General features: G+C 40.8%; 1 protein-coding gene across 7 annotated transcripts in view; it reads right to left on the bottom strand.

Annotated features, from left to right (window-relative positions):
• Positions 1 to 9,479, bottom strand: part of ST3GAL6 (ST3 beta-galactoside alpha-2,3-sialyltransferase 6) — a 72,613-nt gene that overhangs the window by 29,597 nt on the left and 33,537 nt on the right. The window lies entirely within an intron of this gene.

Genomic DNA, 9,479 nt, shown 5'->3' with positions numbered 1-9,479 from the left:
TTTCCCTTTTTCCTTCAGCTCTTTTTCCAGAAGGGACTGGAATATAAACAAGCCATGCAATATGTTCTGGGGGTCAGAGTTCAGGTCATTTTCTTCTCATACTCTGACTTGTACAACTGAAAGGTTTCAGTCAACTTGAGCTGCTCTTCCTGCAAGGAATAGAGCATTGCAATTTTGAGTTGTTTTGCTTCTTCACCTCCTTTTAAGAAAACCAAGACCACACAAATACTACACAACGCTTGAAAAAACAGAAGATTATTAACAGAAAGATATGCAACCCAGTACTACATCAGTTACTCATTCACACCACTGTTCTTTGTCCACAAGTGCCTGCGGAATCAAAGGATTGAGGTCAAACAAGCAATCCTTCTTAGGTTTCCCAGAGAGGAAAAAAAATGGAAAAAAGTGGAAGGAGAAATGGCTGGAAAAAGGTGAATTAGTCAGGTTTCAAAACAGTTCAGTTACATACCATATCCGGCTCGCCATTTTTCCTCCAGGAACTATGATCAATCTAAACAAATAAAGGTCCAACCAGAAAATTTGATCTATATTTATTATATGTGCACACTCACTACAGCATTAAGTTCACCTTAAAACAAGGCACACTTTGTTTTCTGACAATGCCTAGGATATCCAAAACACCCTGGCTGACTTGGAGCTAGTGATTTAACCACAGCTCTCACTAAAACAGCTTGAATTATAAAACTAAATCTACCAGTCAGGGGCGGGGGAATATCATCACTAGGTTAAAATAAATCCCCCTCCCAAAATCCAAGAAAGCAAAACACATACAAAAAACACAACCCCAAAGCCCACTCACAAGCAAAATTAAGGCTCTCAAGGACAGAGGGAACAACATGGTGGGCTTTTTGTTGCCTTTTTTCCCCGAAGGATAACAGAGGGCCGATTTACTAGCTTCACCACCAGCACCTGAAGAATTAAATGCTCCCCATCTACACTGACAATAAATCCCAAGTAGATCAGACTATTTTCTCACCTCACTTTAAGAGTATAAATCCTGATCCATACTGGTGTCAGAATCTGCCCCTATATAGAAACAGGTGCTTTTTGTATGACTAGTTTTCACAGTAACATTTGTAAACCCCAGTCATGATAAATTTCAAATGCACTAAGACTACCCTCATCAGATGGCACAGCTTTTTACTGTAATTTTTATTGTCCATATTTTACCATATTTTAGAAAGGAACAGGTTACATTACACTGGTTTGTGTTGATTAAGACGTCCAGAAAATAGGTGTTAACATGCACCTGGCCAGCATACAAAACTGAACAGTTAAATCTTCATTTAAATAACATGCCAAGTATTTCTGTAGTCAGAGCCCCAAACACACTATGTTTCTTCATTTTTGCTGTGTTGTTCCTTGTGCTGCCTCAACTGCCAAAAAAGGAAAAAACCCCCCAAAAAACCAGAACCTCCCCCTCCCCCTGCAAAAAACCCTAAATCCCCAGCTGTTTGTGATGCAATTTACCCCAATAGCAAATCCTGCAAGTCAATCTGCTGCAATGCATCTGTGCAGACGAGAGCTCTGGGATTCTCAGGAATGCAGCAAAACAAGTAAGTGAAAAGTGTAAAGCTAAATTAATTCAGGGAGGGAAGAAAATGGAGATAAGTGGTAGCACTTACCCCACACTACTACAAAATCCTGGAAGCTTCTCACAGCAGGGATCCTGCCAGCTCAGGAGAAATCTGCAGGACACCAGCAGTTTGAGCAGCTTCTCTGATAACGTTAATGCCTTACATTTCCCAGTGCTCCCAATGAATGCATTCATGTTGCCTTTGGATCATGATAATTAATCAGAACACAAAACTTCAGTGCTAACTACCATCAGAAAACTAATCCCAAACTGACAATGCCAAACTGGAAAAGCTTGAATATTGTAAACATTAAGACTATTTTCACAAGCCTTCTTTATACACAGCTTTGTTTTCTTAGCACTAAAGCTCAAATACATTATTTACAATAACAACAAAACCACCCGTAAGAAAAGCTCTAATGAGCAGCTTCATAATCGTGAAAATACTTTGTGGACATAGAATGTTACAGAACTCACAAAGAACTGTTGTACAGTTTGCATCAGAGCCTGTATCTGATCCCCTAAAGGCTTTTAATGCTTTGTTTTGTTTCTTAAATGTGAAAGCAAAAACTACCACATAGAATGTACCATCAGTGTATATCCTGAGGACTGAGAAGCTACAAGATACACAGCACTGTAGAAAAATGTAGTCCTGTAAAACATTTAACAGTGTAAAGTCCTGGCATCTTGTCTGAATGGAAAAGGTTACCGGTGAGTCTACTTGCATTAAACGTAAAAAAAAATAAAAAAAGACAAATTGTTCGTAAGGTAGTGAGCTTCCCAAGCAGAACAAAGATGAAAATGTATCTGAGTTCAGCATTTAGAGTATCAGTCATTGCGTTTCCTTAAACAAAACTGGAATCAAATTCATAATAAAAACAAAGAACAAAGGAGCAGGCTAAACAACATAAAACCAGAACTGGAATTCTTCACAGAGCAACTGTTAGTTGCTGTTAACAGAATTCAGCTCCTTGCAGAAAAGTGCGCACATGTCCATTTATGTACTTCTGTGTATTCAGAGCAACAAAATGGTACTAGAATAGTCTGTATTGCAGTGAGAACTTTTAATGGGCATCCATCTTATAGTGCAGTTCAAAGTCCTGAATTATGCACTTCAGTTTTCCTACCTATACAAGAGGAAAGCTAATTATATCTGATGGTAATCTTCAACTGCCATCTGTCTCGGAGGAAAGCTGCCTACATTAGTCACTACAGCATGCTGGGAAAGCTTATATGTTTTTCTCAGTGCTACACAGAGACACCCATTTAGAGGACTTTCAGACCTCAATCCTCACTCACTGAAGTTTAAACACAACCCATTTCCTCCCCAAAACTGAAAACTGATGTATTGCTTCCTTTTCTCTTTTTTTTTTTTTTTTTTTTTTTTTTCCCATTGAAAAAGACAGTCACGCCGAAAACTGAAGGGAATCAAAGGTGCCTGTCACCCCACCCACGCATCTTCTTTGCCGGTCTCGAGAGCAAGGAGGCACAAAGGCAGCCAGGCAGGAAACTGAGGGCAGGCTGCACACACAGCCTGGTCTCTGCTAGAGCAATGGCTTCACACCGTACCTTCTCCTGGATATCACAGCTCCCTCTGCCAGTTTGTTTTGCTCTTTTACAATCCAAGTCTGGTTTGCTGTAGGTGAAACAGCATCTGTTTTTGCTGTTCAGTTCTGTTTCACCAGTCCTTAAATGCAAAATGAAGACGAGTATCTTCAGGACTGTAGTATCTTTAAACAGATTAACTATCCTCCCTTACCTGATCTTTTCTGAGCATTGGACATGCTCAGGGCTGCATGTGAGACCATCTCCTCTGATGACAAGCGAGTAAAAGTCTGGAAAGATAGTGCTCACCTCCCTGTGAGATCACATCAGGGCAATAGATTTCGTGGCACAGATCTGCTCTCCCATAACCACACTGGCCCATGCTGCACCAGAGATAAAACATAAAGTCTAGTATGTCCTTCAGCATAAAACCTGAAGTCCTCTAGAGCAAAATACACTGCACCTGCTGTGTTGCCTACTGACATCTTTTCTTGCTACCCTGACCACGCTAAATACAGCTCAGCCTCCAGCATCACCATGTCCTATCAGATTGCTGTTCACGCCAAAGCCGATGCAGAACTCCATTAGAGCATGAAATGCATACAGTAAAAGGCTTTTTGTTCTGTTCTATCGCATGTGTTCTCAGCATGAAATGAGATTTATGCAACCATACCCTGTATGTGTGCATGCATGCCCTTTCCTTCCTTCCCTATAGAACTTTTGAACCCCTTTGGCTGATTTCGGTCAAATGTGAGAGATTAGGAACTTAATGTGTTTGAGACCTGCACAAGTTTTGCAAAAATAAACACCCAGCTGAGTAGAACAAAGAAACTCTATACATTCATTTTTCATTAAGCATCAGAAAGTACATACAACAAAAAGAGATCAAAAATCTGGTTTCATTGTATCTTGTCACACAACTGTGTGGTAGAGCCTCCAGCCACTGAGGAAAAAAAAGTGCTCAAATTTTGAAATGCCTTGCACAAACATGTAAGTGTCCAAATTTTCCAAAAGAGTTGTATGAAGTTCAACATTTTAGGTATCTTTTTCAACCACTTAACAGGTAGTGTTTGCTGACTTCAGTCACCCAGCTTCAAAAAGCCACTTGAACACTAACCAGTATTTATTATAGGTAATGTTCTCTGTGAAAACTGAAGAATGAGCTATTTTATTTCACTTTACATTTCTTTCTGCAAAGCTCTGAACAACATCTTCAATTTAGGTTAGAAATCTTCAACACAAAACCTACAGCTGCAGGCTAAGCCATCTAAGAACCAATGTCCCAAGCTGAAAACAAATTATAGTGCGCCATTAGCACAGAAGAATGAAAATAACTATTCCATTTAAACTGTTTCAATTAAAATGAAGTAGCAGTATTTCCTTAACATGTACTGCAGGAAAAGGCAGTCACTCTTGAGAAACTGTACAAATGGTATGTACACTAACCAGCATTTTAATCATCTGGCTACTCAAAAGCCAGTTTACACACCTGACCTGTGCTCCACAGCACAAGGTGAGCAATGAAGGCACAAGAAACACTCTTGTGTCAGACCAGTCCAGCTAGCCCAGTTCTGTCTCCAGCAGTGACAGCAGGAGATGATTATTTAGGGACAGCATTTCATGGACATTCTGTGTTTCATTCCCCTTGTCCACACGTTCCCGCACATCTCAACTTTCTGAGAATGGAAAATTAAAACTGCCATGCGTCGTTATAAAACTGGGATGGGGTGAAGGACAGGCTTAGAGAGCACTTCAGTTTCTCAGCTGAGACAAGTGTCATCCTGCCTTATTAAAAACTGAAAAGTATTTGGGAAAGCAAAGGTAGCCGTAGTTGTAACAGTTTCCTTCAGGGGGGGAAACAAAAAAATCAAACCCAGGCTTCTGTCAGACATAAAATGAGAAGGCAATAACTCGTCTACAGAAGGGGCATGATCCAAACTAGCTACCACACGCCAGCAAGCCTTGTGCACATTCAGCAATCTGGACAAATCCTAACTTGTTTCCATGCTTCACCTAGTGGATTTAATATTATGGCTCCGTTTAATCTTGTGCAAATGTTGTGTTCAAACAAACCTTACAACCTATCTCCCATCTACACCACTAACCTCCTCCTGGTCTCAGTCCCACATATCAACTTCAGACTACCCAAAGCACTGCAGAGATAGAGATGATGTTTCCTGGGTGCTCAGATGTGACAGTGGTGGCTGATAGACACTGGCAGGTTCCATAGCTTCAAAGAACCAGGAAACTCTTCAAAGAAACCTATTTTAAATGCCAAATGATGAACAAGGTTTCATTCAGCAACAGCTCCTGGGCAGCAAACATATTCCTGTCTCTTCACTGCAGTGAGAAAAACCCACAGGTTCTTCCCTTGCATTATGCTTGGGTGCTTGTATGCCCCTGTTACCAAACAGGTCATTTCCCCCCCACACATCACTGTGTCGGCAAAAAACTGTCAGCACCCACCTCCATAAATTACCTGCCCAGGAGGGAGCTATGGTAACCTACAATTACATGAGAGAAAAAAAAAAATATATGGCAAGACCACAACTTCGATTTCTTTCTTACCCTAAGAAAAGGAGTTCTCCTCTCATTCCACGTGATGCAATTTATATTTTATACATACACACACACATTCTGTATTGATTATTAAATGGCCATCACATTTCCTATGCCTACCTCTGCTAAGGCTCTAGATAAGCTCATGCCCCTCACACCATTCTCATTTCACTGCTGGCCTCAGGACTCTGAGGAGCAGGGAAAACAAGCAGTGTCTGGATACCATTGCAATGCAAATGTCAGTCTGCAGATCCAGTCTAACAAAGAACTTTTCTAGCTCTGCAGCAGCTGATCCTTATTTGTCTCTGAGCTGTGATCACAACAAGGGCTAAAAACTTCTTTTAAAAGAAGTGAGTTGAAGAGTCTGTGGAAATCTAAGACTGCTAACCACACACCTCATTAATCTAAGTTTCCTACTGGGTAGTGGCCCAAAAGAAAGCAATACTGCAGCTTGTGAAATGGAAACTTGCACTGTAAATCAACAGATGTTAAGAGCTTCAGTGATTAAGACAGACCTTCATTTCACTCCTGCCTGCTCTTAAAACCAGTTCCTAGATTACTCCATGCCAGCCCTCGTAACAGGAGGGAGGATCAACTGGCTCTGTAGGTTTTCCAGCCTTCCCTTCCCAGTCATAGCAAGTGGAGGGTATTCGACTTTTTTACCTCACTCTTCCTGGCTCCCCATTTACACCTAGAATGTAAAAAACAGCTCTGGCACACCATACTCCCATTTTAGTGTTGCTGCCAGGGTTGGGAGCAGAGGTAACCAAACAGCTCCACACAAACTTTGGGTATTATCTGGGGACACTCATAATTTGCTCCCTCTGTGACAGTGCTGTAAAGAGTCTTCCACATGGTATACCAAGGCTGCACTTTTGCCTTTGAGAGCAAAGAACAACCAATCTGGAAGGCTGAAGAGCTAATCCACCTAAGCAAAATGAACTTAAAAAGGACATGGTATTTTAGAATGATAGGTACAGAACACAGCAAGAAGCACTGCTGCAGAGTATTTAATCACATTCTGTACCTGCATTTTCTCAGTCCATTCTTCAAAAGGTGGTGACACTGCATGTGACCCACATGATCCCTATTTTTCCTTCACAGCCCACACTAGCTAAGACTGCTCATCACTTTTCAACCTTTCTGTACAAATATCTGCTACTGATATCAGTGATTAATACACTAAACTGCAAAGTGAGAGCTGTTAAAAGGTGATTTCTAAAGAAAACAACAGCTTGCATACCCTGTTTTCCTGCAGACATCAATACACATCAAATCAAGAAAACCTGAGATTTTAGGCTCTTCTGTAGAAGGAGGATAAAAGAAAGATTTAATGCTTTAAGAAATTCACACAACCAATAATATGTAGCTTTATTTTCATTTCCCTTGAAGGCTGTGAATAGATACAGAAGCAACCGTATGTCCCACAGCAGAAACAGAAGAAACTGGATTAAAGGGGAAGTTCAGGGGGGTTTTATTCTGCTACAAAGCTGCAGTATTTTGAGTCAATAGACAGTAAAAAATAGACTCTGAAAAAGGAAAAAATTCTGTATACTCAGTTACCCCATATTATTTATTAGCTTTTCTATGAGGCTAGAGAAATTCATGAATGAATTATTCAAATGAATGACAAATTACATGTCATAAGCTTGAAAAACTAAACTCCTCAACACAGTGCACACTTGAACTGATTTAGTTAACGCACTGCAAACATCTATAGGGAAAGTTTTCCATAAAAAAAAAAATGTATTTCAAGTAGTCTTCAGCCCATTCCTAAAATGCATTTAACTACGGAGCCATAGCAAAGTACCTCACATCATACACAACGCAAAAATCACCATTTATGTTTGTAAGTAAAATAATCTTAATGTTAATGTACAAAGACAAACAAAGCAAGATCCTGTGCTACAGTTCAAGCAATACTGTGGAGGAAAAAAACCAACACCCAAACAAAACCAAGAGCCTTTCCTCAAAAGCCCCTTTGAGTCAATGGTACAGACAACCTCACGGAGACTCATGGTGGTCTCACAAGCTTTATCTTCAAATGCTTCATTTGATTGCATCCTCTTCTAGGCCAATGTACTTGAATCAACACCCAGGAGCATATGAAGCAACACACAAGAAGAAAACATAAACCTACTTTGGCTGATTTGTGGTTAAGTTTTCCAAACCTGCGTTGGGAAGACAAACCAAATCTTTACCAAGAGACGCTAATCACAGCATGCCCAGAAACTAACAAAGAGAACAAGCCCAAGATGAAAGTGCTAATGGCACAACGAAGCTATCATAACAGCTTCTATGCAAAAATAAACACCTAAGGAAGCAAGCAATCACTGAAAATCTTCTAAGACTGCCTCTGCTTGTAAGCTATCAAAGTCTCGAGAAGGAGGTGAAGGAGAAGCATCTCAAGCACTTCCTGCTGCAAAGGAGGCCCGTCACCACATCACCTGCTGTACTTCCCTCCTCAGTGAGGCAACCTCCCCGTGTAATTGCTAAAGCCATTATTTAGCAGCACACAGAGTACATACCAACATATCTTGTCAATCACCTTGGTCTAGCCAAAACACTGTAACTCATCTATTTCCCCACCTCTTTATAACTTAGGACTCAGGTACTGGTGATCTTTCTGTCAGCTTTCAGGTTTTAGTGTCCCTACTGAACACTCTGCAGCTGCTCCCGTGGGCATATCCCCAACTGGTAACTCCTTCCACAGAGAACTTTTCCTCCTACCTTTGAACAGGGACAGATAAGGACACTAGGCAACTCATGAGCCTCAGGGGATGATTCATACATCCCACAAAGCAGAAGTCTTCTAAAGCCAATATGACCCTTAGGGAGATCTGAGACTTCACCACCTTTAATTCTGCTACTTTAATAACAGCCATAAGCCTGAAGAGTAACTTAATGGACTGCTTCAGTTCAGCAGACACAGATGAGCTAAAGAAGCAGGTATGCATCAAGCTGGGGAAAAAAGGTAAGTACGTTTATTTAAGTCAAATAAAAACCAAAGATCCAGCTGGTGTAATCTTACATGTGGAAGGAAACTTACTTTAGTTTCAAAAATATCACTTCTGAGACCTAGTCAGACAAGAGCACTGCATGTCGATGGGTAGGAAACCCAGTTCCATGCACATTTCCTTTTCCTTCAACACCTCTCCGAATTTAGTTCGGTTTAGGAGTGACCAGTCTAGTACCATGGCAGTCTCCACAACACAGATTTTACATACATTTTTTATCTGTAACACTTTCACACGCTTCAGCTGAAAACGGAAGTGTTTCAGCAGGTTAAAACAAGTGATCTCATCCCACCACCAAGTTCATTCTTTCCTTAATAATTCTGCAACCACACTACATGATAAACAACTCAGTAAAACGTGCGTGAAGAGACAAAAATTGAAGAAAGCTGGATAGAAAGTTTCAGCTGGGTAACAACACAACAGACACAAATCTCAGTAGATCAGCCGCTCAATCTCCCTGGAAATTTTAACTTGGGAAAGGACAGCAGGACTGATCTCACAGCTTGCTCTAACTAAAATAGAAACACCACCCCCACTGCCAAATAATAATCCAGGTAGTTAACAACAAAAAAAGAAAAGGCAGCGGACATAAAACTTCCAGCGTTTCTTCCTTTCCTAAAATGCAAATAAGGGATTTGCATAGCTTAAGGCAGAGTCTACCCACTGAGCCATTGTTCCTTCCCTGGAGCCTTCGGCATTTGAAAGGGGCAGTTCCCTTTCGGTACCCTGGCTAGAAGCAATCCCTTATCCAAACCTGCCTG

Source organism: Corvus brachyrhynchos, unplaced genomic scaffold, assembly GCF_000691975.1.
Source record: "Corvus brachyrhynchos isolate BGI_N302 unplaced genomic scaffold, ASM69197v1 scaffold3, whole genome shotgun sequence".
Taxonomy (NCBI): domain Eukaryota; kingdom Metazoa; phylum Chordata; class Aves; order Passeriformes; family Corvidae; genus Corvus; species Corvus brachyrhynchos.
The sequence above is the reverse complement of the archived record's forward strand: the minus strand, read 5'-3'. Positions and strand labels throughout refer to the sequence as shown.